Source organism: Pyrus communis, chromosome 12, assembly GCF_963583255.1.
Source record: "Pyrus communis chromosome 12, drPyrComm1.1, whole genome shotgun sequence".
Classification (NCBI taxonomy): domain Eukaryota; kingdom Viridiplantae; phylum Streptophyta; class Magnoliopsida; order Rosales; family Rosaceae; genus Pyrus; species Pyrus communis.
This window is the reverse complement of record NC_084814.1, coordinates 13,515,812-13,525,182: the sequence shown is the minus strand read 5'-3', so window position 1 is coordinate 13,525,182 and position 9,371 is coordinate 13,515,812. Positions and strand designations below refer to the sequence as shown.

At 36.4% G+C, this 9,371-nt stretch overlaps 1 non-coding gene across 1 annotated transcript; it reads left to right on the top strand.

Annotated features, from left to right (window-relative positions):
- Positions 1-1,907: 1,907 nt before the first annotated feature.
- Positions 1,908-2,012, top strand: LOC137711779 (small nucleolar RNA R71). Its single transcript, XR_011065125.1, has one exon. It is a non-coding gene; the product is annotated as a small nucleolar RNA R71 (small nucleolar RNA).
- Positions 2,013-9,371: the final 7,359 nt, after the last annotated feature.

The window sequence follows — 9,371 nt, the reverse complement described above, 5'->3', positions numbered from 1 at the left end:
TTTCCACCGAGATTCTTGCCTCCCTGGAATTAACTTGAAACAGAATTTAACAACCACACCTTTCTACCAAGCTGTATTATCTTAAAATTTGGGTTGCCTGGCAACGTTCCATGTTTTTTCTTAATGTTAATCGGCTAGTCATCATGTAGCGCTCTTTGTTGCTATGGTTTAGGACTTATGCAATCACGAGTCAAATTCGGAGGCTTTATGGACAAATGGTCAATTGATGATCTGCTCATAAATTTGGCACGAGATAAACCATCTAGTGCATCAACACGCATGCATACTTGCTTATCACCTGAATTTATGCTTGCTTCAAACAACCTAAAAACAACTGTTTGATCTTCGACCCTAAATGTTAGTATTCCGGCTTCAACTTCAATAAGAGTCTGGGCTGTTGCAAGGAATGGGCAGCCCAAAATGATAGGTGTTGTCAAATCCTCATCATGTCCAACACCAGAAAATCAGCTGGTAAATATAAATTATCAACCTTAACAATAACATCTTCAATGACTACTTTAGGATAAGTAATTGAACGATCAGCCAATTGAATAATGTTGGAGGTTGGTTTTAGCTCACCTCCACCTAAACGTTTAAAAACAGAATAAGGCATTAAGTTTACATTAGCACCTAAATCAATTAAAGCACTACTAAAATTACAATTTCCAATGGTGCAAGAGAAAACTTCCTGGGTCTTTCTTCTTTGGAGGCAATTTATGTAATAACACGCGCTGCATTGTTCCTTTAAAATCATTTTTTTCGGAATCCTTAAGCTTCTTTTTCTATGTGCAAACGTCCTTCAAACACTTGGCATAAGATGGAATGTTATTGATTGCTTCAATTAATGGTAGATTAATCTGAACTTTAGCCAAAGTCTTCATAAAATCTATCAACTGTTGATCTTTAGCTTTAGGCTTCAACTCTTCAGGATAAGGCATTGGAGACATATAAACTCGCTCTGAAATCTGTTTTGGGACAATTTCTGCATCGGCCAAGTCCTGTTTTGCTGCAAAATTGGCAAGTTCTGTTGCTATTTCTGTAGTTTCTGCAGAATTTTGCATTGTTGACTGATCTTTAGTACAATTTTCACGATTATCATAACTTTTACCGCACCATAAAGTTTGTATAGCGTTGCATTCTTCTCTTCCTCTTGGATTAGGTACTATTTGACTAGGAAATGCGTCGAATGCTCTTTCTGAAACCTGCAACGCAATCTGCTCAATTTGTTGTTCCATATTTTTCATTGTTGCATGAATATTTTGGATTTCTTGATTGGTCTGTTCAAATCTTGCATTTGTAGTAGTTGCTAATTTTTCAATTGCAATCTCTCAAGCAACTTTAGGTGCAGTAGGTTGTTGTACGTGTTGTTGAAATTGTGGTTTAGCATGTTGATCTCTATCCCACTTTAAATTAGGATGATCTTTCCAACTCGGGTTGTAGAAATTTGAATACAGATCGTTTCAGGGACGCTGAAAATTATTAAATGCATTAACCTGTTCCGTTGTAAACTCCGAATAAACATCTTTATGTGGACAACTCAAAAAATCATGAGTTGTCATGCTGCAAATGTTGCAAGCAGCTGGTAAGGGCTGCTATACAACAACCTATAAACCTGGAATTCTTTGTAACAACATGTCAAATTTTGCATCAAATCATTCAGGCTTTTTCTCTATTTTTTCAATTTGTGCTGACACATATGGAGAACCATTAGACATCTCAAAAACAGGCCTAGATTGTGGCTTTTCCACTGCCCATTGTTGTGTATTTGCTGCCATTTTTTCAAATAATAAACAAGTCTCTTGTGCATTTTTATCTTTGTATGAACCTTCGCATGAAGTATTGACAAGAGTTTTTGTAGTCATATATAACCCTCTGAAAAATATATGCATTTGATTTGTACTGTTAATATCAGAGTGTGGACATTTTCTAACCAACTCTTTGAACCGTTCCCACGCCTCATGAAACTCTTAATTTAGTTTTTGGGCAAAAGATAAAATTTGAGTTCTCATGTCAAGAGTCTTTGAAGCTGGATAATACTTGCTTAAAAAATTTTCATTGAGTTGGGCCCACGTACTAATGCTTCCAGATGGAAGAGTGAGGAGCCACCAACTTGCTTGATCTTTCAGAGTGTTTGGAAACAAACGAAGCTTAATAGATTCGGCTAAAAATCCTCGCACCAAAATATTCTTACATCCCATTAAAAATTATGCAATGTGCATGTTAGGATTGTCAGTTGAAAACCGATGAAATGTAGATAGAATATTCAACATGTGCTGTTTTATTTCGAATGTAGACCCTTCCTCCACTTCTAGATAAGTAATGCAACTTGGTCAGTTAGTGGCATGAGCTGTTAATGAATTCCCCAAAGGTTGACCAGCCTCTGGGATAACAAAAGCCATTGTTGTTTTACTGTGCAGATCCCCAGAAAATAAAGACTGTAGAAAAGTCCCTTACAATGAAGGAACCCACTGCAAATTTTTCTCCCTACGTCTCCTCCTTAAAATCTGCTTAGGTTATGGATCAAATGGAAATAATTTTTGCACTGCTGATCGTGTACTGACCATGCATAGATTGTCTAATCTGCACCGCTGTATTGCGGTAATCTGTAGAAAAATAATAAAAACGAAATTATATTATATATTTTTTTTTATTATACGCGAGCGCACGCGCACACACACACATATATATATAGCAATAACTAACTGAAGGTTTGATTAGAATGAATTATTTTAAATAATCCCCGGCAACGACACCAATTTCTTGATAGGGATTTTACCACACACGCACAAGAGTTAAAAACTCCTATATTACTTGCAAGAATGACAAGGTTATTGTAGTATAAACGGTTATTCGCAAGGTCGTTCTCCACAAAAATTATTAAATAATTCGAAGCAAATCAAATTCCAATTAATTATTGTAAAGGAGAAAGTTGAGGTGATTGATTTTTATGACCTAATTTAATAGGGGTGTGCTATCCACACACCACATTTTACTTCTAACACACCCCTAGATAATTTCTGTCCGTTGATCTTCATCAATTCATATGATCCGACGATCGAAAATTAAAAAGGTGTGTGAGAAGCAAAATGGGGTGTGTGGATATCACACCCCATTTAATAAAATGAATTTAACTAATAAAAATAAGACAATCTGCAATATTAAAGTTGAAGGAAACAAAACAGTTTTGTAGAAATCTAATTAAGAAAACACTAAGGATCTGCCGTCACTTTAACAATCCTATATAGTTTGTCCAATTACTTACAACCTAAACATGCATATTTCGAAGGTTAGGTGTTCTTAATATATGCCTACTTGAACCCCCAACATAGAGCGTATATCAAACATACAATCCGTCTGCGGTATTAAGATCAAATCTAAACATGCATGACTTATTAAGTTTTGTGAAACCTTTTGAAAAATCATGCAACCCTTAAGATGTGACATTCATCTTAAGTGAACTTCCACATATTAACCACAAGAAACCTTCGTCAATTTCAGGGACCAACCTCCAACCAAAAATGCATCAAATTACTTTTCTAAACATCCTAATGGTGATCAAGCATTAAGACAATTAGATAGTTTAAACCAGTGATTAATAATTCGAAAACCTACATGCATATAATCATAAGCAAATTGAAGAGAAACTACATATTCTCGCTAAGGCTCGTGGCCTCACCCTAGCAAAAAGAGAATTAGTTACACATTCATAATAAAAATCATAAAGTTCTTTATTGAAATAATAGAAGATCGAAAACACCTAGAATGGAAGTAGTATGAAAATCTCTACACTTGGCCAATTTCCTCTCTTGAAGAACGCATGGAGAAGAAGTTCCAAGAATAAAGCCGGCCAAACTTATTTAACCTAGCAGAAATTAAATCCTCCTAATAAAAGGTCTTCCAATCCAATTAGTAAACTAAATACTAAAATAAAATAGGAAACATAACCTTAAATTAAATGGTAAAATTCACCTAAAATCTGAACAGCCACATTTTGGACCCCAAAACTGCTCCAAAACTGGCCCATGATAATTGGATCTAAGGTTTGAAATATTCTGAACACTTCTCTAGAAGGCCACATTTTGGACCCCAAAACTGCTCCAAAACTGGCCCATGATAGTTGGATCTAAGGTTTGGAATATTCTGAACACTTCTCTAGAAGGCCACGAACCTATCAGAGGTCATCTCAAGCTCCAAAAAGGCAATTTAAACCCAAAAACGTTATTTTCCAGCATTGCGTACTGCTCTTTTATTCCGTCGCCAGAAAAATCCCAAATTTTGACACGAACACGCCAAGAGACACACGAATGTCCTCCAATTTGAATCACTCCAAAATTCATTTGTTTGATCATGTTTTGCTCCAGAGGAAGTCAGCTGTCCTATATTGAAAATATAAATCAAAGTATCAAAATTCTACCAAAATGATTACCAAAACATACTGAGACGTAAAATATTTAATATGAAATTAACTCATCACCTCCTGAAATCTCCGGCGGGTTGTTAGGAAAATTAAACTTGGCGGCGATTGCGGCAAGGCCAAGATGTGGGAAGACGAATCCCGGCGAACGTCCTCGTGGCCCACTACTGCATGAAAGATCGCGCAACTCTAGCTCGATAGCGGAGAGTGAGAGCGGGAAGAGGAGAAGGAGCGGGAGCAGCCATGGAGGCGACCGGAGGGTGTACGCGAACATAGGGGCGGGCAGAGATATTGGGAAAAGGGAGCCTGAGGACGATGTACAGAGTGGTGCTGGATGACGGCAGATGCAGATGCAGTGAAATCGAGGAGATTGCGGGTCGCTTGTTACAGATTGTAGTCAAATCGGGAAGAGAGAGAGAAAGAGAGAGAGAGAGAGAGAGAGGTGGTCAGCGGTGATAGGAGAGTGGGGATGGTATATATCGGCGGTGGTTGTGAGGGAGGAGTTGGGGAAGGAGGAAATGGGAACTAGGAACTGGAAAGTTGGGCGTAGGATTTAAGGGGTAGGGCCCAATATTTTTTTTTATTTTTATATTTACTTTTTAATTTTATGTAAACAAATTTTACTGCCACTTCAGCAAAATATAAACCTTTTATTTACTACGTCATCACTGAACGGTCAAATTGACGGTTTGGTTAACGGATCTATGAAATTATAATGAAATATTAAATAATGTATGAAATTGAAATGTTTTAAAGCTGCTGTATGAAATTGCAATTACACCTGAACCTGAAGGGATAAATTGTAATTTAACCAAAAGAATAAGATGTTTTGCCACTAAAATTATAACTAGTTATGACAAGTTTCACTGTAAATGGTGATTTTTGACTTTGAATCATTTTCTTTTGGGAGATGGTTTATGTTGTGGTTATTAGATAAAATAGTACGATAGTTAGGAATTTTCTCTAATACTGTAGAGTATCGGATATTTTAGGTTTTTTAACTTTTAGATTTTTAGTTAAAAGCACATAAAATAATATCCAAACGGTTAAAAAAACTTAGTATTCTATGCTTCTAGAACACTAGAGATTTTTGTGATATTTACTGCATTGAGTTTTTCTTATATGGAAATTATTATTGTAGTCTTAAATTGAAGGCACATTGGTAATTTCTTATTTGGTCCTTCATTAGTTGATGTATTGTTGTGCCCTCATTTTCATTGTTGAGAAAAGTTCCAAATGTAAATGCCAGTCAGATGAGCGAGTAAGTTTTAAGTAATTAGGGGAGTGGCAAAAATCAGTGTGATTTTATGAAGATTAATAAAAGAAAATAAAAAATTTGTAATTGAGAGGTCTAACGTTCAACTTATTTGAATGGTGAGTTTAATACCTAAATATTTTGGCTCACTCAATATCTGACTTAGCCTAAATCTCATACTTTTTTAAAATAAATATCATTATATCAAATTACAAACACAATATAAAAGAAGTTGCATATTTTATAAGGAAATTTTTATTAACGCTCTAAAATAGTCATTATTGACTTTTTCTGTATTTTTCTCATTACAAAAAAGTCCATAATTATTATTTTTGAGTGACAAATAACAACTTCTTAATTTACAATAAACAAACAAAATTCACCTTTCTAAAAAAAAAATAAAAAAATAAAAAAAATAAAAAAAAAAACTAAAACAAAATTAAAACAAAAAAGGTAAAAATGGGGTAAGAGAAAGAACCGAAAGAATGAAGAGGATTGGAGGAGAGACAAAAGGTAAAAAAAAAAAATGGAAAGAGAAAAAAGAAAAGAGAGAGAGATAGATTTGGAGTGAGAAAGGATGAGGGAGAGAAAAGAAATGAGTGAGTTTAAGTCTAAAAACTCACTTTTTATGTTTTTAGATAATAAACTATATTTTTGAGTTAGTCTAAGTTTAGTTTTTTAATATAGTCATACCAAACAAGTTTTTAAGGCCAAAAACTTGAAAATTGTTTCTGAGTTTAAAAAGTTAGATTCAAGTATACTACCAAATAGGCCCTTAGATGTTTGAGACTCCTATTTTCAAGTATTAAACAATTGAATATCTTAATTCATGTGATTGGAATTTGAGAAATTCAAGCCACTTGCTAGTTGTAGTATGATAGTTAATAGGGTAGTGTCGTCCATATCTCATTTTACTTCTCACACATACTTATTAATTTTTGACTGTCGGACTAAATAAATTGAAGAAGATCAATGGCCAAAACTTAACATGGGTTTATGGGAGGTAAAATGGATGTGTGAGTAGCACTATTCTATTTAATAAAGTTGAGAGTGGACTCACATTTTCTCATTAAAAACTCATTTGCAATGCATCTTGAACAAATTGCGTGCAAGTTTGTGACTGCGAGAATGTGAGGACAAAGTCCCATATTAGTGAGGGACCAAATCATGCAATGGCTTATAAGAGGTTGGGCTACACCCCATGCCAATCGGTTTCATGGTGGAAGCTCAATTTTATTTATAGTATTAGAGCAAGTTGGCCCATGTGTAGTGCTCCACGTTAACCAATATATGTTGCCACGTGTTAAACTTGAAAATTAGCCACATGTGAAGGGGTGTGAGAGAATGTGAGGATAAAGTGTCAAATCAGTCAGGGATCAAACCATGCAAGTGCTTATAAGAGGTTAGACTATTCCCCATGACACACACCAACCGAAATTTAGACGTGTTGGCCGTCACATGAGGGTGACGAAGCCAAGTCCGCAACAGAAGTGCATACGATAATAAGAAAATGCGAATAAATAAAAAACCAACCAAAACTTAGCTATGCTAAAGAAAATACTAAGTGTGTGAGTCAAGCTACAAATGTCTCAGAGCATAGGTATCACAAGTGCAGTCAAATTGAACAAGTACTAATTATAAAAACCAGGGAGAAAATCCCTACACTTATTTGCAGAAAAGTCAGAATCGCTGGGAAGACCTCGTGAGCCACCAAAGATAATCAGCTACCTAGAACCGAGAGGGGTGCAAAACAGAAGGGTGAGTGGGCAAAAACAAAGCATTGGAAAACATATTTATCTTTTCTGAAAATAATAACCCCTCTTCGTAATAATAAATGTAAGCCAGGTGTGAAACCAATATAAAATAATATGCCAGTCGGAGTCACCTAACGTGACCTATACGTCTGGATCTATAGCTCATCAATCTAGGCTAGCACACGAGTCGGAGTCACCTAATGTGACCTGTACGACAGCTTAGGTATAAATATGTACGCTCAAGTGCTATGATCACATAAAGGTTGTGCGATAAATCACGAGTCACCTACGAGTCGGAACCACCTATTGTGGTCTGTATGACAGGCTGGCACCAAACTTGGATCCAAGGTGAGCGTGCGGTGTGGGAGGTGAACGATCACGTAAAGGCTAGCCCTAGCCTTGGGCGGGAAAACTAATACCGGGGTGCAGCCATGATGAGCTCTCAACAAATGTATGTATACCAATGCAATACAACCCATTCAATCACATCATACTTACTTGAAGCTTACTTGAGTCTCCATAGCATCACACAATATAATTCACAAGTATAATAGTTAAATACTCAAAATGCAACTCATTTACGACATGGCATTCAACGCATAAATCATTTAAGAAAAACATTTTGGAAACTGTCACATACATATATATATATAGAAAGCAAATGCCCACTCACTCATAAGTAGCAGGATCGTAGCCCCCTAGCCTTGCTTGTCCATGTTCGTCCTCGGGGTACATCTCACCTATATGCGAAATAACTAATTTAACGTTAATTCGATAGCACATAGACAAAACTTAGGTTTAATTCCTCATATGCTGCTCAAATGAGGTGTTTGAATATACCAACGTGATCTAATTAACAACACGAACACCCCTATATTTTTAGAAAATATTTTGGATGCTGGACGTGTCTTCACGCGCTGACTACGGCACGGCCACACGCGCTGGCCATGCGCAGGCATGTGCCTGGCACACTGGCGGAATTACTAATGGCGTTAAGGAATATTTCATTAAAATAACATAATATTCCGTTAAAAACTAACAGTGTTACCTGACGTCGTTAGAATATTCCGTTAAAGTTAACGGAATATTCTCCTTCTTCTTTGGTGGGCTTCGCCAGAGCCGTCGCCGACCGTCGTTTGCTTTGCTGGTTTCTAGAAAATTTATAAAGCTTATAACTACTTCATTTCTCAACCAAAATTCATAAATTTTAATGGATTTGAAGGTCTTGAAGGGTAGAACACAACCATACCTAATAGAAGTCCAAAAACCAACGGAAAACGGTCGGAATATTTCTTGGAAAAACCGGCCAACTCTGCAATCCCACGATCGTGCTTATTCTGATGTCCAAACTTCTCCAAAATTAATCTAAAATGCTAGGGAAGTCGTGTGGGTACCTTTCTAAGCCTTAAAGCCTTGAAATCACGTCGGGATCGTGATGGAGCAAACTTCACCTCGCTGGAGGTTATGGTTTCTTCAAGTTCTAGCGATCCGTTCTTCGTCCTAAAGGTATAGTTAGACTCATGGAGCCAAGGAGAACACAATGGCCATGTTTCTAGACTTGATATGTGGACGTTTGATGAAGTCGTGTGGGTATGGGGTTCTCGAGTGTACGGATGGCAAGGAAAAATCAAGAAGAGGGGAGAGGGAGAAAGGTATGCATAATTGTGTGGTCACAGATTGGCCAAAAGAAAAAAAAAGTATTTCTGATTGGGCCATGAGATATAAGCCTAAATAATTGGTCTAAAGAAGGAAATAAACTCAAAATCTGATTGGGCTCAAAGTTGTAGGAACCAAGGTGATTGGTGACTAAGAAATAGTCAACCCAAAAATATAATTCCACCCTTTACAAATTCGTTTGCTTGTAACTTTTTCGTTACGACTCCAAATCGTCTTTAATTCACGTCAAAACGCTCGTGACGTTAGGTACAATTTAATTACTTCAGTGAGA